Genomic DNA, 26,052 nt, shown 5'->3' with positions numbered 1-26,052 from the left:
TTAAACTGATCTTTTTAAAATAATGGATAGTGATTTCTAAACTAGTACAAATACTAATTGGCATTGTCATGCGCATTTTCCTATAGAGAACTCATAACACAAGTGATGCAGCCATTGAACATCATAATTTGCGACCAAGACCACAAAGAAATAATGTTGAGACTGCAAATGAGCAGATTATTGATGATCCTGATTATGAAGTTGTCGGAGAGTTCTTATGTGACAATGAAGGTATTGTATTTCTGAAAATTTCTGAGAACATTTTTTGCAATTTCTGGCTACAATTTCTGAGAACATATGCTGATATTTTCTGAAAATACTCACATTTACGTTTTCATCTGTATAGATTTGCACAGTGGTACTCAAAAGAGGAATGGAAGGAAAATTGCCACAATGAATGACATATTCTCAAGGATAGCTGACATGCCTAAAATCAAAATAATAGTCAATGAATATGGACAACCTGTAGGAGAAAATTATAAGAAGTTTGCTAGTGCCATTGGTTGTCAAGTGAGAAAGATATTACCAGTTTGATTTAATGATTGGAGGTCTGTTCCCCTTGGAAAGAAGCTTCAAGTTTGGGATGACTTGCAGGTACAGCATTGTCTGCCCTTGTGCAAGTTATCCAATTCATAGCAGCTAGTATAATCTGTGCATCAATAGCAACTTAGTGCAATCTGTACATAATCTGTACATCAATAATCAACTTTTTTTGTAGCAATCTAATACCCACATAGCAATTAATAGTAGCTTAGTACAATTTGTACATGATCTGATGGCTCCTTTTCAATGGCAAATTAGGCGTTCTATGATGTGGATGAGGCTGTCAAGAAATGGTTTATGGATACGGCTGCAAGGAAGTGGAAGGACTACAAGGCAGGCTTAAAAGAGAAGTTTTTTGATGAAACATTAACAGATGAACAAATGAAGGAAAGACTTAAAAATATATTAAATGATGATGACAACAATGATCTTATTAAATTTTGGAGGTCTCCTGAATGTCAAGTAAGGAACAGTTCATATGAATCTCTCTTTTCCATTACTTGCCTATGAATGTGCAAATCTCAATGATTTCTACCATAGGCTCACACTGAAAGAGGAAAAGCAAATCGTGTGAAGTTGAGGGTTCATCATACATCTGGAAGCGTTAGCCATGCTTGCCGTAGTTATAATCTGGTACAGAATCCTATCATGTTACTCATCCTGTAAATTATTTTGGGTCATTTTCATTGGTACATAATTATAAACCTGTAGGGTAAAGTACTTGGATGCCCCCCTCGAAGAGATGAAGTGTACATCAATTCACATACAAGAAAAAATGGAGTACCTTTAAGGGAGGCAGCAGGAACAATTGTAAGTTTCCCTCAAAAAAGAAACATGGATCTGTTTTATACACTTTAATTATTCATATTTTGTAGGATGAGATTAAAGCCATTGTTGAAGCTCAACCAGAATTGAAGGATAGAACAATTCAAGAAGGCGATGTGGATGCTGCTGTTTGTGGAGCAAAGGAGCCAAGATGACGTGTTCGTGTTTTGGGTCTAGGACCAACTCCCCAAGAGATTGGTACCCTAGGGCTCAGTGCACTCATGTCAACAAGGATGCAAATGGAAATTTTTGCTCGATAGAAAGCTGAAAGTAAGAACAGAACTCTTGAGGAACGCATTGCGGAACTGGAAGAGGAAAGGATGGCACAAGGAAGGACAAATGTTGAAGTTCTGTCACAGCATGGCTTTAATTCACGACAGTATGCGGTAAAGAACTCGAACTAAATTATCTCTTTACATGTCGTAATGTGAACATACATTTCTCTGGTAGCAGCCAATGAATATTATTGTTCTGATTCTTGTGTAGAGTCCGACACCTGAAAGACCTATCGACAAGGCATATAATGCTCTTCGGCATGAAGACTATGATAATTATGGGCCCGTTTGTTTCCACTTCTCGTAGCCACGCTTGGATTATAATCTAAGCAAAGATTTTCTTGCTTCTCGCTTTTCGCTTCTCGTAGTTCAAATCTCTGAAGCGGCTTACCACATAAGCGAGAATCGGTGGAAATAAGCAAAGCGTTTGGCGGGATTTTCGCTTATTTCTGCCGACAAGCCGCTTATAAGCGGAAACAAACGGGGCCTATGTAGAGGATGAAGACTATGATGACCATGGTGAGGAGGATGAGAACTTGCTCCCCCGTAGGCATGCTGCAGCCCGATTAGCTATGAACATTACAACAGCAACAAATGTTCGCCCTTGCTTTGCAAATGATACACATGTAATCTTCCTATGCCCTTGCAAAGTATTTGTTTGTGATTTTGAAAATGTTCCCTGCATTACAATTCTCATGAGTGCATCATTTATTTCAGGTTGAAATGGAAGTGACCTTGCCCCCACTAGGGCTGCTATAGCCCGATCAGCTATGAACATGACTACTGCACCCACAAGTGATATCCACCCTTACTTTGCAAATGATACACATGTAATCTTGCCTTTCTGCTGCAATGTTTGTCTTTGTGATTTCAAATATGTTCCATGCTTTATAGTTCTCATGAGTGCATCATTTATTTCAGGTTGAAACGGAAAAGAGCTTGCTGCCCCCTAGGCCTGTTGTAGCCCGTTCAGTTATTAACATGACTACTACACCAACAAATTATATCCTCCCTCGCTTTACAAATGATACACATGTAATCTTGCAATGCTGCAGCAATGTTTCTCTGTTCCATGTTTTACAGCTCTCATGAGTGTATCTTTACTTCAGGCTAAAACTAATGAGAGCTTGCTCCCCCATAGACACGATGCAGCCCATTCACCTATAAACAAGACAACTACATCAACAAATGATGGCCCTCGCTTTCAAGATAACCTTGTAATCTTCCTGTCTTCCTACATTCTTTTGTGGTTTCATATATGTTCCTTGCTTTAAAATTCTTATGGGCGCATCATTTATTTCAGGTTGGAAAGGATGTGATATTATTTGCTATATTGAGATCTGAGTTAGCTGTGGCTAGGGGAATGAATATTGTGAAGTAGTTGTCAATGTTGTGATGAGAAGGAGGCCAGCCTCTTGGGAATGAATATTGTGAAGTAGTTGTCAATGTTGTGATGAGAAGGGATGCTATGCTGCCTCGGACTTATGGCGAGATGCAGACTATGGCTACTGCTCTCAAGATGAGCATTGCATGGCCATACAATAAAGTAATAAACTAGACTTGGCATAATTTTCATTTTGTTTTGATCTGTGATGCATGACCAATGTCCTAATTAAACCTATGTGTGATAGATAAAGGAATGCAAGAAGGCATCTAGTACACCTCTCAAGGGCACTGCAGTTATGTCCCTAAATTAGAGGCTGACAAAATGAATAGAGGCTACAAGTGAACAGAAAATAACAGCTCAATTTCATATGCAAGTACTAGCTAGTAGTACTACTCATGGTCTGACAAAGTCACAAAGTGAAGACTCTACTAATTGAGCTACTATCACTTATTTATTTTTTATAGTTTCCTCACTATTGCAGTGAGCACAAGAATTTTCTTTTCCCATGCAATTTTTGGTCTTTGACTTTTAGAGAATAATTTACTTTTCCAACTAAATAGTTTACCACCTGAGATGTAACCCGGGGGAAAATCTATGTTAAATCCACATGAGGGGCTGGCCGCTGGCCTAATTGGGAGAGTTATCTATGCTCATTTTTAAGCAAGTAGCTCAGATTCTATTCTCCCAAAAGATGATCCTATATAACTTAGATACAAGACTGAGCTTCACCCAAGTCGTACCTATACATGTGATATGCTGTCAGGTCATAGTTTATAGGTAATAGCTATACTAAATATGATGGAGAAAGAAGGCATTTGTTTAGAGATGAAAATTGTAACTGTAACTATTACTTGCACATGTATCCAACCACTATAAACTATGCTAAAATATGTAAACTAAAGTTCACAACTAACTGTTATTTGTACTAGATGGCTATTTAACTGCAGTTGGAGAAAAAACCTATAATTTGGCTTGAGTTTCTAGAAAATGGATGTCTACACTTGTTGATTACAAATCATACTGCATAGCAGCTTCACATATTTCCTCCACTTGCCTAATTACATGGTTGTTATATTTTTTAGGAAGTGTTGGGCAGTCTTTGGCTTGAGTTTCTAGAAAATGGTTCTGTACATAACCTGGTGGAGGCTCTAGTGTTGGCAAGCCATTGCTTTTGGTTTTTGAGTTCCTAGAAATGATTGTGTGCACAAAGCTTAGTATGTCAAACACAAACTACTAGTATTGCTTGCTGGGTGTGCATTCATGTGATCTTTTGGTGGCTGACCTTGTTGGATGATGTACTGTGCAAGACAAGATTGTATGTTATATATGTATTGATCTCCATGTGATGTATGTGTTTCTATATCTTTATGTGATGGACCTTAAGCTTGCATCTGGGTATGATATGTGCTACATATTTTCTCATTGTATTTATTTTTTTAATATATTTATATTGTCCTGTAGAACAATCTGTCGCTATAAATACATGGATAGTTGGATGATCTGTCGGTATATGCCTAGTAACAGAGCATATGTCACCAAAAAGTAGCAATGGACTATCTATCGCTAAAAAAATTTAGGCAATGGACTATCTATCGCTAAAAGTACTGTCTATCGCTAAAGATTTTTAGCGACAAGACTTACACCGTCTATAGAAGTCTGTCGCTATAACTTTTTAGCGTCAGATTGTCTATCGCTGTAGCCGCTTTTAGCGTCAGACCATCCATCGCTAATCTTGGTGTTGTGGTGTAGTGACACTACTAGAAAATATGTTATATGGCTAGACTTTTACTACCGGTTAAACTAAAACCCATAATGATATATTATCACTATTAATTCAAAAGTATGAATCCATGTAATGATTTTGGCACTAACACAAAAACTCGTTCACTGCTACCAAAACGGTTTTTAGTGGTGTCCTACTTTTTTTAATAGGTGGCTCCATAAAAAATTACATCTAGAGATGCCTTCAAAGAGACCAAGGTAACAATGGAAATCTCTTTTCATAGGTGATTGGTAAGACCGGCCGCCTCTTGAAAACATATATTATAGATGTGGCTAGAAACACCAACCGCCATTGGAACTAGGGGCTATTTCCAAAGACACCTAGAAACATTAGCTGCCCCTAAGTAGATCCGGATTTTGCACATGTTATAATGGATACACATGTATCTTTCAAGTATATGTTCCAAATATTTTATCTATTTTTTCATACATATGTTTCCAAGTGTTTCATCTGAATGTTTGTAGCACTCGGTTTTAAGAACAAAACTAGATGCGCACCATATGTGAGCCCAGTAAGTCAAATCCACATATAGCTACAAATAAGGGTAATATCGACATACTTAGTATAAAGGATGTAACCTTAGACAACAAACAGTGGAAAGACAACTCTGATCTTCGGATGAAGACTCCAATTCCATAGAGACAACTGACTGGTTGATCACAAGACTAATTCCTCCAAACTCTAGCAATCTGGTACCTATCTGGTATTTTTATCCAAATTCTTGAGAAATAAAGCAAGTGTAAGTACATGTCGTACTCAACAAATATATCATGGGGTTCATGAGGCTCAAAAGGCTGATACTGGTTTAACTACAATTAGCTTTTAATGAGTCATCTTTTAGCAATTGGGTGGCAACAAGTTTATTCACAAGCCCATATAAACACATGATCAGGTAAACATGAATAATGAATAGCATAAATAGTAATCATTAGTGAGCATCTTTATCATCAGTGTTCATCATCTATCCCGTAAGGGTTCCAAGGCCGCTCATGATCGTGAGCACGACTGATATACCAGTTTTACACTCTGCAGAGGTTGTACACTTTCACTGTGAGTCGTGATTTACCCTTTCGCTCGAGGTGATCAGCCTCTTGATCCACTACCAAGGAAGGTCGGCAGGGTTCACCATGAAGCCTTTCAAAGGTTCATCTAACAAGTTAGGGCCATTAGATTCATTCGGCAAATAGATATAGAGCCCCCCTTCTCGATGGCACAATGATGCGCAGCCTATACACAAGATGATAGAGGCCGCACTATACCTAATTCATCAAGCCATTCTTACACAAATAAAGGTAACCACTAACAAGCTACAAAAGGTCCTCATACTGAGCTAAAGCTAGAGCCATGTAGCCCTCACAACTGTACTATAAGTCTCAGATGTTCGCTTACAGATAAGTCCTTAGGGAGAGGAATCTAGAGCACCATAAAAACAACCCAATGTCTAGCTCCCTTGTTCCATGTTGCTAAAAAGCATCTTTTAGTGTTTATTGCATATTGTTTACACCAAAATTTGGGAAGAAGAACACGAGAACTTGAAGTTTCCAAGATTGTGTCATCAAGGAATCGATTGCATAAGGATCGATATTAGTTGATTCAGGTGCGACACTAGAATCGGCTCTCTTCGGATGACATCAGCAGATAACGACAATGAGCTACGGTTGGTGTCGGTAAAGACATGTCGGACTCTACAAAAAGGGAAAGATTAGGGTCTAGGTTATATCAAGTTAGGAATGTTTTCTCTTATACCAAAGGTTGTAATAAGTCATACTTGAGTAGGATTCATGCTTAGGTTCCGAGTATAAATATTGGACCCCGGCTATTGTAAAAAGGACATCCAATCAATCAATACCAATTACTTTTTTGGCTTTATGCCAACCCTTACGAGTAGGAGTTGTGTAGATCTCGGCAAGTTCTTCAACAAGCAGGGCTACATCGGTCCGATCGACTTCTGGCTTGTCTGTAAGTACCGTCATGGTTTATACTTCTGTTTATAAGGCTACATCGGTTAAGTTCGACCTCCACTGCAAGCTCTAGTATAAGCTAGTTATTGATCCTTATCTAGTTCAAGTATGGCTGCATCGATTAAGTTCGACCTCCACTGCTCGAATTGGATTAAGGTCAAGTTATCAGCTCTACCTAAGGGTGGCATCCGATTTTGCTGATGTTCTTATTGTCATTAGTTTTAGCAATATCAACCTACCTGATCAAGATCGATCTAGGTCGACCTCACATTCTTTTAGTCCCTCGTTTATTTTGTTATATTGCGACAGTTTTTACTTTAAACGATGGATTACATTTCATCGGCTGTTCTACTTCGATCTTGATCGTGCATAGTACGCGGTCAAGGCATGTCTGATCTTGAGAAGGTTTACTAGCTAGTTAAATCTGGTTTGTAGCTCGTTGTTATGGCTGTAACAATCCGGTCGATCCCCACTGATGGCACTTTAGATCAGAGGATGCTAGTTGGTAGACTTGCTTTCGACCAGGCATGACCTTGGCTGTTTGCTATGCCTGCATTGGCTAAATAGCCGATTGCTCATACTTTAACGCTCAGAGTGTGTCTTCATGATTCTGTTAAATGTGAATAGATCTGTTTGCTTTAAAGGTTTAATATGTTGTCTTTATTATGGCTACCATCGATCCGGTCGAACCCCACTGTTAAAGATAATAGGTTAGATTTGACGAGTCTATAAATCTATTCGTATTAAATAGTCAATTGTTCTCATGTTGTGATCCTTTTTTTACTTGAATTGGTTATTTTAGCCGATCTGCCTGTGCTTTCACTTATATAGCGTGTCTTTCAGAAACCTGCCAATGTATATATGGTTTTGTGGATTCTTTGGCTTTGGTTTGTTGTTATCACCATAGTTGCATCGATCTGGTCAAACCTCACTGTTGATGGTAACATATTAGATTCAGAGCGTTTGTAGGCCCATTCGTACTAGACAGTCGATTTGTTGGCATGTTATATCCTTTCTCGTTAAATTCATCGGCTCAATGCTTTATAATAGTTATTTTTTACCTAGCTGATGAAGTTATTTATATCTGGGTGCGTTGTATTCATTACTATAAAAATTAATCACAACCCATGAGCTTTGCAGTCCTTAACAGCCGATTTCTTCTTGTATTGGCTATTTAGTTGATTTTCCCATCTGGCTGCTCCCGAAGAGGAACACTTGGAACTATCTGGGCAAAACCGGCATGTTCCGCCTTAAATTACTAATAAACTTTCTCTCCATGTCAATTGCAAGTCCAATTGACTAGCATGCCCTCGGGAGGAATTCGCAGGGTCGACTGGTCCTGCATTGAAGCCAAGCAGATCTCTAGGCTCATCCTAAGCAGATCATTCCGGTTTGTTATGTGCCAGGCGCATTGACACATTTTTGCGCTGACACACGTTCTGGCACGCCTGGTGGGACACAACAATCATCATGGCAACTTACAACAATAGTGACATTCTCATGGTGCCTTATGAAGACCTACCTGATGAAGATAAGGATGTCATCGGTAAAGCTATAGAAGAATTTTAGAGTAAGTGTTTGTTGTCCAACACCAAGACACATGACAATAAAGTTGTTCAAAAATATCCACTACCAAGAGTTTTGATGCATGGGCAGTCAGATACAGACGAAGCTGAGGATAGGCGTTTCTTCGTGGATGCTGTAAACAAATCTGTTCATGATGCCATATCAAACCATAATACAATTTTTTTGAACACATTCCACAATACCATGAAGGAGGTTTTTCATGGACATCCAATTGATCTGATTGGACCGGCTTATTACAACATTCCACATCTGTTGACTCAGGGGACTAATCAAGTCAGTACTAGCCATCAAGAAGCAGCACTAACTAGTAATGATGATGTCCAGGCAGTTCAGAGCTCATCTGAGCAAGTTCAAGGCACCACTACTAATCAAATACAAAATAATCTTAGACCATCAGTGCAATATGTGCAACAGCCGACAGGGCAAGTTCAGAATGAAATGGTTAATTTTGGAACATTAGGCCAAATATTGTCGTTGGCTCAAAAAATAGCACCATCTGTCCAAAGAATTCATAGAGATACAGATCCCAGCATCTACAACCAGAGACTTTAAGCAGCAAACCAGCAAAGGACCCAACAGATAGAGATTCTACAAGGATGTCATTATGGCACAGATTACAATACCCTCCATATGATTCTAAATCCAGGGTATCAAGGTACCCGAAATTTTAATCCACAGATGGGTTAACAATTGCAAAGAAATCTAGGTTCAAGTGCTGATAAGTTGTTGCTCAGAGTGACTGAGATAATGAAGAATCAGTTCTGTTTGAAGCCAAAAGGGCAGACCTTTTCGTACAAATATCCATATCCAGAATGGTATGATTTGGTCATTCTTCCTATAAATTACAGGCTCCTAGAGTTTGCTAAGTTCACTAGCTAAGATAGCACAAGTACAATAGAACATGTCAGTCGATATCTTACATAGTTGGACAAAGCATCCATTGAAGAGGCCCATCGAGTTCGTTTCTTCTCCTTGTCCCTGTCAGGACCAGCCTTCACTTGGTTTTCATCACTACCAGTCAATTCCATTGCCAATTGGGCTGACCTAGAGAACTTTCATACATATTTTTATACTAGGATAGGAGAAAAGAAAATTATTGATTTGACGACCATAAGGCAGAGAACTAATGAATTGGGCACCGAATTTCTTCAGAGGTTCCGAGAGACCCAAAATATGTGCTTCTCATTGAACTTGACTGATGATCAGCTAGCTACTTTGGCCATTCAAGGAATGTTGCCAACTTGGAGAGAGAAGCTACTGGGGCAAGAGTTTGACAACTTGGGTTAGTTGGCTCAACGAGTGGCAGCGCTCAATAGCCAATTCCAAAATATGCGCAGAGATACTCGATTCTAGAAAAGTAATGCAGTTGCCGAAACCTATAATCCATATTCTGTCGATGACGGCTATGAGGACGATGAAGAAGAAGAGATTGTTGTGGCCAAATGGAATTGGGGTAAGAAGACAGTAATGGTGCCAAATCCTTGGGGAAAAGGAGTTGAAGAGAGCTATGACTTTGACGTCACAAAATCGTACAAGCTCTTCAATTTCTTGCTTGAGAGGGGACAGATCAAGTTGCTCAACAATCATGTTATGTTTCCCCCTGATTAGTTGAAGAATAAGAAGTTCTGCAAATTTTACAATGCTACTTCTCATTCTACTAATGAGTGCAGAGTTTTTCGGCAACATATACAGAGGGCTATTCAGCAAGGGAGGCTCAAATTTGATTCACCCTAGAAGATGAAAGTTGATGATAATCCTTTCCCAAGGGATCATAACATGGTCGATGCTAGGTTGCTCAAAGGGAAGACTAAGGTCCTAACATCAACTAGGGCCAAAGAAGCCAGAACCATCAACCCAAAGATGCAAATATCGGCTGATAAATATAGAGAAATTAGAAGACGTTGTGATCAATGGAAGAGCCAATATGAGCAGGGAGAGACGTCAAGGGACGGTGCGATAAGGCTTCTTGTCACATCTAGAATTTTGTTGAATAAATGGTAGTGGTAGAAGGAAGGATTATCAGCATTCGTTAAATGAGAAAGAATACCAGCATCAACAAGAAGAGGAGAGGTATGAAAGGAAATAAGCTAAATCGCATTGAAATTATCCTTTCTTTAGACATTGTTGGAATGAAGGTTTGAAATTGCCTACTAGAAATAATTGCCCAGAGAGCAGTGAGCAATATTGGGAGTTTAGGCAATCTCAAGCCAACCGCCGGTCTATCCATGCTCGAGATGAGTATCATCATAATATGGATCAACGCCTAGAAAATAGAAGTGTTCTTGATCGGCTTGGGAAGCAAGTTGTTGATCAAAACTGGGCTGATTATGAAGAAGAAGATAATGAGGAAGAGTATGTTTGATAGAAGAGGCAATGGTGTCTAGGAGGTTTAACAAGAAGCTAGAAAAGAAGAGTGCAATGCCTAAGGAATAGAGAGCTAGAACAGGCTCATGCATCTAGCAGACCTTAGGTATGGCGTGCTAAACAAATAGCCGATGGGGGTCAACCATCGACTAATATTCAAATGGCTTTTCTGTTGCCATCAGAATTTAGAGCTCTAGCAAACCAAGAAGTCTATTCAGATTTTGATGAATTAGAGTATGAGGAGATAGTTGCCAAGTTGGCAGTTGTACAACAAGCTATATTTGATAAGCCAGTCAAACATCGGCACTTAAAAGCTTTATATGTAAAAGCTTTCGTTGATGGAAAGCCGATGAGCAAGATGTTGGTAGACGGAGGTGCTTCTATTAATCTTATGCCTTACACTACTTTTCGTAAGCTTGGCAAGGGACCAGGAGATTTGATTGATACTGATATGATGCTTAAGGATTTTGGAGGTAATGCATCCAAGACCAGGGGGGCAATAAACATCGAACTAACAATTGGAAGTAAGACTTTGCTCACCACATTCTTCGTCATTGATGGGAAAGGGTCATACAGTTTACTCCTTGGTCATGATTGGATTCATGCGAATTATTGTGTACCATTAACCATGCATCAATGTTTGATTCAGTGGCATGGAGATGATGTTGAGCTTGTTCACGCTGATGATTCTGTAAGTATCGTAAGAGCTGATCTGATGTATTGAGAGCTAGAAGACTTCAAATGTTTTTCTGGTAAGCCATGGGAAGGAGGTTCATTAAGATCAATGATGAAAGCCAACAGCCAATCCAAGCAATCGGCTCTAAGAGTTTATTTTAATGGATAATCCAATAGACGGTACAGATGATGAACTAGGGCATGGCTTTACGTCGGCTGATGAATTAGAGGAGATAGATATTGGTCCTAGAGATAGGCCTGGGCCGACGTATGCGAATGCTAAGTTGGATCCTAAGTATAAGCAAGAGTTAATGGATTTATTAAAGGAATTTAAAGATTGTTTTGCTTGGCGATACTATGATATGCCTGATCTAAATTGATCAATTGTTTGGTCCTTGGTCTAAAGAGTTCTGGTGCAACCTATCAAGAAGCAACCAATGGAAAATGCCTAAAGGAATATTATCTTAGCGTTTGGATTAACACTTGATAGTCAATTTGTTCAGTCATCGGCTCCAATAGCCGGTACCAGAGGGGTATCGCCTTTAACTCAAAATTACCTAGAAAGGGGGAAAATCGATACGAGATGTATCACCTATAGAGCAAAAACAAACACAAAGACAATCGTGATATATCCAAAGACATTGCAAAAAGTACACTGAGATACGATCATAGAAAAGCGGAAGGTTTTATTCATTGATTAGTTTACCCTAAATACAAACTAATCAAAAACATTATTTATCACATCCTAAGCGGATGTGATGTCCACGATGGAACCCACTACATCGACGAATTCTTCGATCAACTCCTCGTGCTCCTTGGGGCCATCACCTCGCTTGCCTGCTGAGGTGAAAGGCAAGTCAAAGAAGACCATCATGAAGAAGCAGAAGTTTGCTGATGCCGATACAGCGAGAGCAGTAGTAGTTGTAGCTGCCGCAGAGCGTGCAGAGAGAGGAGGTGCTCGGAGTGGTGTTGTCATTGCAGATCAGCTTTCACTAGCACAGAGGGCAGCCATTGAGCAGGTTGAGTGACGTCATGGTGGTCTAGCTAGGACTATCATGCTTGAGGGACAGCGTGTTGCTATAGAGGAGAGTCAGCCTTAGGGGGAGCCACAATAGCAGACACAGCCAGTAGTACAGTCAGAGGGCACCCAGCAGACAAAGCAGACTTAGGAGGCAGAGCAGACTGAGCAGACAGAGTAGGCACCTCAGCCATTATTACGCCGCTCTGGTCATACTCGTGCTTAGGTGACACCGAGGTCAGAGACACAACGGAGGGGTTCCCGTCTACCTCCCAGACCACAGGGTCTGCCTCCACTGACTCACCTAGATTTGAGGGCTGCCACGGCCAAGCAGGTGCAGTGGCTTAGGTTTGTGCAGTTCGAGGACTAGTTCTCATCGAGGAGGGATGAACGTGCTTCAGAGGGATTCTATACACCATTGCAGGAGGACTTCTACAATGCTTATCTGAACAGTGGTGTGGCTTTTAGATCACAGAGGGTTTGTTCCATTGAGGCCATTGTAGCAGCAGCTGGAGAGCAAATCCACCCTCATCTCTCTTACTTGCCAGGGTTGATAGACTTACTTGGACGGATAGGTAGATATGTTCCATCATGGGTCCGTCAGTTCTATGCTTCACTTTATATTGACCTAGGGCACAGGTTCATGCACTTTGCATTCAGAGGCCATGACTACAGGCTGATGAGCTTTAGGGTCAGAGAGATCCTCAGGTTACAGGAGTCACCCATCCGCCTTCATGAGGTTTGCTATGGTCACACAGAGCCTCCTAGACGCCCTCACGATGGTCTTTTGCCTCCCACAGATCTCATCCGACCTTGCTTCATAGAGCCATTCGGCGAAGGGTCGAGCAGGACAACTAGAGATCTTACTCCTATAGCTAGACTGCTTGATGCTATCATGAGGAGGACCCTGCTACTGAGGATGGGATATCACAAGGGATTGACTCGCATTCAGTTGTGGCTACTGAACTCTCTGATGCAGCAGACAGTGTTTGATATATGGGATGTCATTCTTTCTAAGATGGAGGATACACTTGCAGAGGGATTCAGAGGTCACAGGCAGCTGTCGTATGCTCACTAGATCACTTTTCTAATTCATAGGGCAGTCACAGTGAGGCCTCCTGAGATGTTGGCAGAGTATTCTGGTGCTACTACAGAGTTTCTAGCTTATAACATGACTTAGATGCTCCATCATAGTAGGGTGAGGACACCTAGCCAGCTGCGCCATCGCCTAGAGGTGCCAGAGTCTGTAGCCCAGTAGGATGAGACTATTAGGGGCATTGTAGCGACAAAGGAGGAGGAGCTAGATGCTCAGCAGGAGGGTATGGTTGAGAGTGACTCCAGTGACAGTTTAGATGATGACTACCAGGCTATCCCTCACATGCCTCCACGAGCACATGACAGTGAGGCCAGTGGTTCTAGCTCAGCTCCACCCCAGCCACCTCAAACAGACCCTGCTCTTCTTGCTATACTTGAGCGAATGAGGCAGGATCAGGCTCGCCAGGCCCAGGAGACCATAGCTGCACTTGCACAGGTTCAGGCCAGATAGGACGAGTTCCAGCGACAGCAGCAGGCTATCCAGCAGCAGCAGCAGCTCCTCATTTAGTAGCAGTTACTTGGTTTCATGCAGCATGTCGTTACTACCATTGGGGCTCCATAGCCACAGCTTACACCTCAGCTCGGCAAGCCTGCCACCACTTCACAGATTCTAGTTGTATAGCCCAGTGGGCTTTAGAGTCATGGATAGCCAGCTACCTTGTTCACTTCACCTACAGAGAAGGTGTCCCAGTGGTTTGCTTCGCCAGTGCCAGCCCAGGGTCTTTCCTTAACACCTCTACATACGGGCTTCACATCGGCTCAGAGTTCGTCGATGCTTGTGACAGACACCCTAGTTTTCAAGAGCATTGGTGCTACTTTCAGTGAGTTGACAGGGCAGCCTACACCGCCAGAGCTACGTATCCCTGGACCTTCCACCGTTGCTCCAGTTACTAGGACTATAGAGACACTCCCATCATCAGTTGTATCATCAGAGCCACCTGCTACAGTCATACCTGCAGAGTCACAGGATGCACCAGTCCCTGATCCAGTGACAGAGGGTCATATAGCTCAGAGCTTAGGATCAGATGATGATGCTACCTAGTTTTAGATCGCTCACCGCACCTCAGCGCCCGACTCGTCTGCTCCAGCCTCGCCGATAGACCCTTAGGTTTTGGTGCTTGATGCCAAAGGGGGAGAGGGATCGAGTATGGTAGACATAGGGGGAGCGATATATCTAGGGGGGGCTTATGTTTTATTACATTCGGTTTTTTATGTGTGATACATTATTATGCATTCGTGTTTACTTTCATGCATTGAACTACATAAGTGTGATCGTGATATTTATGTGATAGGGATATTTATGTGATATTTTGACATGTGTGCTCTCTACTTTGATCTTTATATACGTCATGTCACTTTTGTTATGCTCATTTGCTTTGCTTCCACGTTTTACTCCGATGCAAATGAGCTTTATTTCTTGTACTCATGCTCATTTCATATCTATTGAGTACATCTATTGACACTGTTTTTTGCACGTGTCAAAATAATCGGAGTGGACTAATCGGCAAGGGGAAAGTTATTGAATACTTTGATAGCCGATGAAAGCCAGTTTGTAAAGATGGTTGCCGATAGCTGGTGATGGACGATGGAAAGGTTGATTTGGACTCGGGCGTTGCTGATGAGGTTGGAGGTGTTATTGTCGATGCCGATGAAGGGAGGCTTGAGGACTACTGCCGATGAAACATGGAGTATGCCGATGAAGGAAGGCTTGAAGACTACTGCCGATGAAACAGGGAGTATGCCGATGAAGGAAGACTTGAAGACTACTGCCGATGAAATAGGGAGTATGCCGATGGGAAGGAGGACGGTGAGATTTCCATCGTAATTGAGGCGGACAGGGAAATAGATAGGAGTTAATTTCCTTTTCTATATTTGTTAGGGTATGATTCATGTAAGAGTCACGTGTTTCCTTAGATATGGGATTGGTGTCCTAGTTGTGTTTGGTTGTGTCTCTTTAGATCAGGGTATAAATATGGAGTAAGGGGCAATGTAATAGATATATCAATCAATATCAAAACCAATTTTTACTCCTATTTGCATCTACTTACTTTTCGGTGACTTCGTCAATTTGCATATTTTTCCTTTTTTACGAGTTCTCATTGATTCGGCGAGCTGCATCGTTTCAGTGCGACCTTCGGCGATTCTCGAGTTCCGCGTGAGCACCTCTTGGCCGTGACTTCCGGGCGTATCGCTGTTGTCAGGACCAAAGTGTTCGTATCTTCATCCTTGTCGATTAGCAGGTCAAATCGACTGGCACGCTTTGGATATCGATTCGGGTATTAGCCCTTTGTGTTTGCAGATCCACTTTTGCATCAACACATCTTTTGGCACGCTCGGTGGGACCAATCAATCAATATGTTCAATCCCGAGATCGATTCAGGGAACATTATCGCAGTATCAGAAGAAGATCTCAAGGAAGAACAGAGGCAGGCTATGGAAAAGGCTGTAGAAGAATACAAGCAGCTTTGTCTGAGATCGTTTAGCTTGAACAAGAGTGGACAAGTCATCCAGAAGCAAGATTTGCCATTGCCTCGGCAGGTTACCTTTGACTCCAATCCTGGTAAACTTCAAGAGATGGTTAATTCTGCAGTAAATCATGCTTTGATTAATCATTCCAATGTGCTGTCCAATACTGTTCATAATGCTGTGGTTCGAACTCTCAAAGAAGGACAAGCGGCACCACATTACGTTGGGCCTGCCTATCATCAACCAGAGCCGGCATCTGTCAAAACTCCATCGGCTCCTTCGGCCGTTGTGGGTACAGAAGTTACTTCCCCTCCAGTATTGGCAGGCTCACCTAATATTCAATCTACACCGATACAATCAGATCAGGTACTACCAGGAGGGCGAGTTCAGCTTAATACAGATCTATCGGCATCAGCTATGTCAGGCCCTGTGTCTCAGAATAGCCAGATTCCTACTAATTGGTGGGGATATGGCATGCCTCCAGAGTCATCTGCTTTCAATCCTAGATTACCTCAAGTGTTTGATGCAGTAGGAAGAGCGCCTATACCATCGGCCGTTTCGCCGATGACTCAAGTGCCTCAATATGCCGCAACTACTTCTGTGCAACCAACTCCAGGAGGTTTCCAGATGCCTATGGTTCAAACATTCAATTCAAGTCCATCGGCGAGCTTACTGCCGATGCAGCAGAAAGCCCCTGCTATGAGTCAAACTGGGGTTCAGTTCATGCCTCAAACCAGTTATAATTATCCAACAATATCAGCAAATTACCAGCCATTGGTAAGTTTTGTACCGATGAGTTCTAATAATGATTGGTCAGGACAGTTACCTGTTCAACATACAGTTCAGCGAAATCAGCAGGTTGCAGGGATTCAACAAGGTCATATGCAAGCTGGTTTCCAGAATCAAGCATCGGCAGCCCAGCCAATGAATCCTTTCCAACAGGCTAATGGACCACAAGTAACGGCAAATATGCCGATTGCTGGAGATCGTGGGCCACAAAGATATGTGGAGGGATGTCAGCAGGCACCTCCTGTAGAAATTCAACCAGTTCGTCAGCAGGAGGCTGATGCTTTTTGGGCCGATAAGATAGCAGAAATTATGAAGGATCAGTTTGGGATAAAGCCCAAGGTCAATACTTATTCTTATCGGACTCCATACCCTCCTGCATACGATTTAATTCCTCTCCCAAATCGGTACAAGGTACCGGATTTCACTAAATTCTCTGGGCAAGATGATACATCAACAATGGAACATGTCAATCGCTTCATTATTCAATGTGGAGAGGCAGCTAACAGAGATGAATTAAGAGTTCGATTATTTTCATCATCTTTGTCTGGATCAGCATTTACATGGTTCATTTCATTACCACCAAATTCTATTATTACTTGGGTTGATCTAGAAAAACAATTCCATAAGTATTTCTTTGCTGGAATCCATGAAAAGAAGCTTACCGATTTAGTAAAATTGAGACAGCGTAATGATGAATCGGTAGAGAGCTTTGTACAAAGGCTATGAGATGTAAAAAATAAGTGCTACAGCCTGGTGCTGGATGATCGGCAGCTTGCCGATCTGGCTTTCCAAGGGTTATTGCCACATCTTAAAGACAGATATGCTTCTCAGGAGTTTGAAAGCCTCAGTCATCTTGTGCAAAGGATCTCTGATCAAGATACTAGGGTTTTTGAACCTAAAAAGAACTGGAGTAAAAAGGTATCATTTGTTGAAGAAGTAGGAGATTCTGACTCTGATGAAGAACCAGTTATCGGCTTAGCTGAGTGGGTTAAGAATAAAAAGCCGATATCATGTCCCTTTGGTCAAAAAGAGCCAGAAAAGTTTACCTTTGATATCACTAAGGCCGATAAAATATTTGATCTTCTGCTTCAAGAGGGCCAAATTAAGCTGTCACCTAATCATGTGATCCCATCGGCAGAAGAGTTGAAGAAGATTTTGTACTGCAAATGGCACAATGCAACTTCACACAGTACAAATGAGTGCAAGGTATTCAGGCAACAGTTACAATCGGCTATTGAATCTGGGAGAATTAAGTTTGGTACTTCCAAGGCCCAGAAGCCGATGAAAATTGATCAACACCCTTTTCCAGCAAATATGTTGGATGCCAAAGGAAAGACCAAGGTATTGATGTCAGAGGCTGCTGAGAAAAACGCGTCAGTGGACCCCCAACATCGAATAACTACCGATGATGCAAAGAGTAAGGGTTTGCTAGGAGAAAGCAGTAGTTCCAAAAATCCTCCTCGACCTGGCATTGTGATTACTCATCGAAGGCAGCAGGAGGGTTGGCGTCAACGTAATGACCGATATCGACAACAGCAAGAAATGAGACGTCAGGAAGAATGGAATCGACATAAAGATCATTGGAGATGTCCGTTTTTCATCCATTGCTGGGAAGAAGGTATTAAATTGCCAACTGTTGAAAATTGCCCTGAGTGTAATGGTTATTACGGAGTCAATCGCTCAGAAAGGAGGTTTCAACTTGGTAATCAGGGTCTGTCTATCAATGAGCCAATCAGAGGCAGAGCATCAGTGCATGATCGGCTGGGGGGCAGACTTAGTGTACATGAGAGGCTTGGTAAACGCGCTGGATATTTTCCAAGGAATCAAGAGGAGCTTGAGGAGATGGCAAACGCAAGAGTTCCCGATGAGGAAATATTCTACAGGGACCCTAATATACGTCGTGTAGAACCAACTAGGACTTGTTATCAGCCGGTTTGGAAAACCAAGTTTCCTCGACGGTGCCCAGAGGGTCTGACAAAGACGCAGAGAAGGAGGATGCAACGTGAGCGTCAGGAGGATTTATACCAAGAGGAAAATTCCTCCAATGAAAGGCCTGGTCATCAGCAGTGGCAGGTAAAACACAAAAATAAGGGTCCATCGGTAGATGTTAATATGGTATTCATGTTGCCGATGGAGTTTTTGGCACTATCTGATAATGAGGAAGAAGTTGTTCTCTCTGATCAAGTAGCTCAGTTAACACTAGATCCAATGATGGCTGTTTTTGAGAAACCTACCGATGACGAGAGACAGCATCTTAAGGCTTTATTTGTGAAGGGCAGAGTTGATGGGCAGCCTATGTCTAAGGTACTTATTGATGGAGGGGCTGCGATTAATATTATGCCTTACGTGATGTATCGGAAACTTGGTAAGGGAGATCAAGACTTGACCAAAACAGATATGATGTTGAAAGATTTTGAAGGCAATGTGTCACCGGCTAAAGGGGCAGTGTGCGTTGAATTGACCATCGGCAGCAAAACCTTGCCAACGACGTTCTTTGTTATCAACGGCAAGGGTGCATATAATCTGCTTCTAGGGAGGGATTGGATTCATGCTAATTGTTGTGTTCCTTCTACAATGCATCAATGCCTCGTACAGTGGATTGGAGATAAGATTGAGGTCGTCCCTGGTGATTCTTCTTATATCATCGCATCGGCAGAATCAGATACTTATGAGCGAACTAAATGCATATCAGGAGAAGCTTGGGAAAAAGAGTTCCTTAGAGTTGCTGATTATGAAATTCCACCGATCCAAGCAGTCGGTTCTGAAGAGGAGTTTTAATGGATAGGTTTGCCGATGATGGAAAATTAGGTCAAGGGTTCACATCGGCAGATGATTTAGTAGAAGTAGATATCGGTGATGGTGATAGGTCAAGACCTACTTTTATTAGTGCTAAGTTAGATTCCAAGTGTAAGCAGCGAATAACAGATTTGTTAAAAGAGTATAAAGATTGTTTTGCTTGGGATTATACTGAGATGCCTGGATTAGACCGATTGATAGTTGAACATCGGTTACCTATCAAATCTGGATTTCGGCCACATCAGCAGCCAGCGCGCCGATGCAACCCTAATGTACTTCCTGACATTAAGGCCGAAATAACTAAATTAATTGAAGCAAAGTTTATTCGGCAATGTCGATACGTAGAGTGGATCTCTAATGTGGTTCCTGTTTATAAGAAAAATGGAAAACTTCGTGTCTGTATTGATTTCAGGAATCTCAACAAAGCCACACCGATGGATGGCTATCCAATGCCGATTGCTGATTTGTTGATTGATGCTGCGGCTGGACATCAAATTATCAGCTTCATGGATGGTAATGCAGGTTACAATCAAATATTCATGGCTGAGGAAGATATTCCCAAGACTGCTTTCAGATGTCCAGGTCATGTGGGGTTGTTCGAGTGGATAGTCATGACGTTTGGTTTGAAAAATGCCGGTGCTACTTATCAAAGGGCTATGAACTTTATTTTTCATGAGTACATCGGCACATTAGTGGAGATCTACATTGATGATGTAGTGATTAAGTCTGGAGATATCACAGCACATTTAGCCGATCTGCGAAAGATACTAGAGTGCACAAGGAAGCATGGATTGAAGATGAATCCTAATAAATGTGCATTCGGTGTATCGGCAGGACAATTCTTGGGTTTTATGGTGCATCAGCGGGGCATTGAAATCAGTAGGAAGTCTATTGATGCAATTAACAAGGTGATTGCTCCTGCCAATAAGACTGAATTGCAATCTTTGATCGGTAAGATTAATTTCATTAGAAGATTCATATCTAATCTGTCGGGTAAGATCAAGGCTTTCAGCCCACTACTTAAATTGAAAGCTGATCAGGAATTTGTATGGGGAGTTGAACAGCAATTAGCCCTTGATGAAATTAAGAAATATTTATCAAATCCTCCAGTGCTAGTTCCACCTCAACATGGGAAGCCTTTCAGGTTATATTTGTCAGCTGATGATACAGTTATCGGTTCAGCTCTTATTCAAGAATTTGAAGGGAAAGAACGTGTTATTTATTATTTGAGCAGAAGATTAGTGGATGCTGAGACGAGGTATTCGGCCATCGAAAAATTGTGTCTGTGTTTATACTTTTCTTGTGTCAAATTAAGGCATTATTTGTTATCTGCCGAATGTACGGTCATATGCAAAGACGATGTGGTCAAGTATATGCTGTCGATGCCGATATTAAGTGGTAGAATCGGCAAATGGATTTTAGCATTATCAGAATTTGAACTACGCTACAAATCAACTAAGGCAGTTAAAGGGCAAGTGATGGCTGATTTTGTCACTCAGCATTGTAATACAGTGGACTCTCTGGGGATTGCTCCCTGGACACTTTTCTTTGATGGGTCCACATGTGGTGAAGGAGCAGGTATCGGCATTGTGTTAATTTCACCTCAAGGAAGAAAGTATGAGTTTTCATTGCCGATTGTTGCTACAGCGACAAACAATCAAGCTGAATACCAAGCCTTGATAAAAGGGTTAGAATTGCTAAAGGAGATACGTGCCGATGTTGTTGAAATCTTTGGTGATTCTATGCTAGTTATAAATCAATTGGCTGGAATTTATGAATGCCGAAGTGAAGCTTTGATTTCGTATTATGAAAGATGTTTGCAATTGTTGAAAGGATTTAGAGATTTTCGTCTTGAACATATCTCTCGATTGCATAATGAGGAAGCTAATCGACTAGCTCAGCATGCTTCAGGGTATCAGCCTATTCAGGAAGTGCTAACATCGGCAGTTGATACCGATGACTGGAGGAAAGAGATTGTCGATTATTTAAAGGATCCATATAGAAAGGTTGAGAGACGTATAAGGTTCCAAGCTACCAAATATGTGCTCCTCGATGATGAATTATATTATCTAACTATAGATGGAGTTTTACTTAGATGTGTTAGCAATGATGAATCGAAAAGCTTGATGGGTGAAATTCATGAAGGAGTATGTGGGGCACATCAATCGGCTTTCAAGATGAAATGGATGATCAGAAGGAATGGGTACTATTGGCCGACTATTCTTGAAGATTGTTTTAAATATTTTAAGGGATGCCAGGGGTGTCAAAAGTTTGGTAATATTCAAAGAGCGCCTGCATCGGCTATGAATCCTATAATCAAACCATGGCCGTTCCGGGGATGGGCTATTGATCTCATTGGTCAGATTTATCCGCCATCGAGTAAAGGACATAAATTTATTCTGGTTGCTACCGATTATTTCACAAAGTGGGTTGAGGCAATTCCTTTAAAAAAGGTGACATCGGTCAATATGATTGATTTTGTGAAAGAGCATATTGTTTACCGATTTGGTATTCCTCAGACTATCACTACCGATCAGAGCACTATGTTTACATCAGGAGAATTTGATGAGTTTGCTGTAGGTATGGGAATTAAAATTTTAAATTCTTCTCCATATTATGCTCAAGCTAATGGTCAAGCTGAGGCTTCTAACAAAGGGATCATCAAACTCATTAAGCGCAAAATTGAAGAAAATCCTAGGAGGTGGCATACAGTATTAAATGAAGCCTTGTGGTCATATCGGATGTCATGTCATGGTGCAACCAAAGTAACGCCTTATCAGTTAGTATGTGGACACGATGCAGTATTGCCTTGGGAAATTAAGGTTGGCTCTAGACGAATACGTTCTCAAAATCAGCTGACAGCCGATGATTATAATACTCTTATGAAGGATGAGTTGGAAGATGTGGCGGGTCATCAGTTAAGGGCTTTAGTTAGTATCGAAGAAAATAAGAAAAGAGTAGCTAGATGGTATGACAAGAAGGTGAAAGTAAAAGAGTTTACCGATGGAGATCTGGTCTGGAAATTGATTTTACCGATTGGGACTAAAAGTTCAAAGTTTGGAAAGTGATCTCCTAATTGGGAAGGTCCATATCGGATAAATCAGTCTGTTCCTGGTAATGCATATATTTTAGAAACCCTCGAAGGGGTTGTGTTTCCTAGAGCGTTAAATGGAAAATATTTAAAGAAATATTACCCTAGTATCTAGATAGATGCATAAAAGTATAAGTGCCGATAACAGTACTATCGGCTAGAATTATGCAAGGATGTCGATGTCTCATAAAGTGCCGATACAATAAATAAGATTACACGTTCAACAAGGATTGGATAGCTAATATCGCATGCAGGCGAATCTGGTCGGCTTCCTCCATTTCTTTGATATCGTCATCGGCAGCACCCTCCACAGGCTTGAGTTTTTTCTTCATGGCTAAAGCTTTGCGAGCTTGGATATCTCTTTCTTGCTGAAGGGCTTTGACGGCATTGGGTAGCTGGCTTTCTTCTTGTTGAGCATGAGTTAAGGCTGCATCGATTTCTTTCAATTCAGCCAATAGAGCTATCTTCCTTGCTGATAGATCCAAGATTTTCTGCTTAAGTGCAGCACCCGAAGTCTGCAAGTTGACGATGCCCTTGTGCTTCTCATCAGCGATTTGTTTCAGTTGTAGCATCTCTTCTTTGAGTTGAGCTTGAGCTGCTCTATCGGCAATGTGCTGAGCAGCCCGTTGATATTGCAGTTGGCGGCTTTCTAAGTGAGCTGCTGGGAAGAGTACTTCTTCAACATCGGCAGGGACCTGGCCACGAATTGTTTTGAAAATTGCCTTTGCGGGGTCCGAGTCATCTACCAGTTGGGCGGTACCTTGCTGTAGCAAGTTCAGGAGGGTTTCCAACTTGGATTTAGTCTCTGCCGATATTGTTCCCAGTGCAAGGGAAGAACTTGTCTCCTCTCCATCGTCGTCAGAAATGTCAATGGCAAAGGAAAATAGGCTGTTCGGGGAATCTTGTTCCTGAGAGAGAGAAAAGGAGATCAGTTAGGGGTAAGTATGAGTATTGTAAAATCAGCTAGGTTGATTGGTTTACCTGTTTCAAGGCAATTTCCTGTGCTTGACTGGAGGAAGCAACCTGGAGTATGTCGTGTGGGGGATCGGCTGAGCTTGCCGATGGGATATCCTCTGTGACTTCATCGGTGGTGGGCTCTTGAGGTATGATGACCGATGACATTGGGGCAGATGTAGGGATCGGCATAGACCTTTGTCGTTTTGGCTGTGCTTCAGTATCTGTTAAAGCTTTGCGCTTTGCTTGGGCATCGGCAACGATTGGCTGGGGGGCATCGACACTTGTTGGTTGTGAAGCTTGGACATCTGGTACGTTTGCCGATGTACCCAATTGTTGCTGCAAAACAAGTGTAAGATATGATATTTAACAGATAAAATGTAAAGTCAAGAAGCTACCTCTGAAGGTTCATCGAAAGAAGTGGTGTTTGATATCGGCGGAATTGCCGATGACGATCCAGTAGCAGCTCTTACCCCCTGATGATTAAGGTTAATACAGTTTGTGATCGGCATAAGTGAAAATAAACAAGGTTGTTACCTTAAATGCTTTGACCAAGGTTGTAGCAGCGGCCGATGGAGTAGCCCTGGATGTAGCCAATTTGGACTTAGAAGTGATGGTCTTGGTACGAATCTTCTGGTGGGTCAAAGCGGCTAAGGTGGGAGCGTTGTAGCCGATCGGCGATGTTGGGGAAACAGGCCGGAGATTGAAGGGTTTCCCACTTTTGCTCACCGATGGTGCTGGGTTGTTAACCTGTTACAAGAGAATCAGTTACTGATATATGAAGGGAAAAGCAGAAGGGAGTTAAAGGAAACTTACCGCGTCGTCAGGGATGGCATATTCAGGGTCGATCAAGTGCCGATATGTGTGAGCAGAAGTTGCGAACAGTTGTTCTTTCCACTCTCGCCACCATTGCTTATATGACTCGGTGATGAAAGATATTGGTGTCCAGGTGGATATATCAACATCTGTAGTATCGGCATCGGGGGAGAGTTGTACTACCTTGTTCCAATCTGTTCCGCAGGTGATTGTTTCCCTGGGTTTGATCACATCGGCAAAGCAGAGTTTGATTGGCAGTTGCCCAAAAGCCAATTGGCGGGATACTGCCGATGGGTTGTAAAATTCATATGTAATGTTGGTGTTTTTCCCGCTGCCGAATGTGTTTACTGGAATTGCCCTGGGAGTGATGATAGCCATCATGAGCTCATTATCTTGATTCAGAGTGTCATCGGCAAAGTTGAAAAGAAGGGGGAATCTGTTTTCTTCGTCAATATAAGGCACCCAGGCCCTATGATCACGAGAAAGACCATTGTAGAAGCTTTGAAAGAATCTGCCGATTTGGTCTTCGTTGGCTTCTGTTCCAGGAAGGACAATTATGGCTTCACCAAAATTGAGGGGTGAGCGTGTTGCCGATTCATCATCCCCAAGCACATAGTCTTCAGCAATTTCTCGTGGGAATTGTTGAGCAAAAAAGTCCCATTGCAAACGTTTGTGCATATGGGCATTCAGCCACATGTTGATAAACCACCATGGGCCTCCCAGGTTGCCGATGGGTTCGCCAAGCAAAAGTTTCTGAGACACTTGATGAAGAAGATGATAAGTGGAGCTCAGAAGGTATCGGCCAAGAGGAAACCTTACGCCATTAGCCAAAAGTTCAGCTGCAGGGAGGAAGGCGTTGGTTGGTCCTACTGATCGACCACAGAAGATAAATTTTTCTAACCACATATTCAGGAATGTGGCATGTTCCCTCTAGCTAAGTGTCCCGGTTTTCTGGTATTCTTGAATATATCCTGTCCAACCGCCGATGTTGCGGGTATTCACCCTATATTCAGACTTTCTACCATAGATGGAGCCTTCATCGGCAGTTGAGATGTCCAAGCCAGTAAGCATGTGGATATCGGCAAGGGTAGGAGTAGTTGGGCCATGTCCAAACATAAAAGTATTGGTCGTGTCTGACCAGAAATAAGCAGCTGCAATTATCATTGATTCATTTTTCTGTATATCGGCAATAGAGAGCCTAATGCATTGGTCTAACCTTCGTTCTGCCCAGTATACTTGCATCGATCTATTAACCCTCAAGTACCAATCTTTCCACCCTTTGGTGGTTTTGGGCCAAGATCGGAATGTGTCTTTCCACAAATTCAGAGAGAAATTTTGGGCTCTAAAGGGGATTCTGTTAACCTCTACATTGATCAGATCGGTTGTATCTAGGTTGCCCATTGGTCCAAGGCATTGGACGTGCGGCTGATCGGTTGGGATAACTAATTTGTTGCGCAGTTCCTAAGGTTATGGAATCCAGAAGACAGAAGAAAGGAAAAATCACCAACTGAATGAATTTGCAAAAAGATCAAAGTAAAAGGTAATGGAAGTGGAGCGAACCGCGGGGACGTCGAAGTTGATGGCCATTGTCTTGAGGAAGGTGGAGGTACGAGCCGGAAACTTGAAG

At 41.9% G+C, this 26,052-nt stretch overlaps 1 protein-coding gene and 1 pseudogene across 1 annotated transcript in view; both read left to right on the top strand.

Annotated features, from left to right (window-relative positions):
• Window positions 1–26,052, top strand: part of LOC136484255 (cysteine-rich receptor-like protein kinase 25) — a 255,407-nt gene that overhangs the window by 111,501 nt on the left and 117,854 nt on the right. The window lies entirely within an intron of this gene.
• LOC136483946 (uncharacterized) lies at window positions 1,590–3,340 on the top strand (annotated as a pseudogene).

Source organism: Miscanthus floridulus, chromosome 9 (assembly GCF_019320115.1).
Source record: "Miscanthus floridulus cultivar M001 chromosome 9, ASM1932011v1, whole genome shotgun sequence".
In the NCBI taxonomy this organism is placed as follows: domain Eukaryota; kingdom Viridiplantae; phylum Streptophyta; class Magnoliopsida; order Poales; family Poaceae; genus Miscanthus; species Miscanthus floridulus.
Note: the sequence above shows the minus strand (reverse complement) of the source record. Positions and strands in the feature narration are given on the sequence as shown.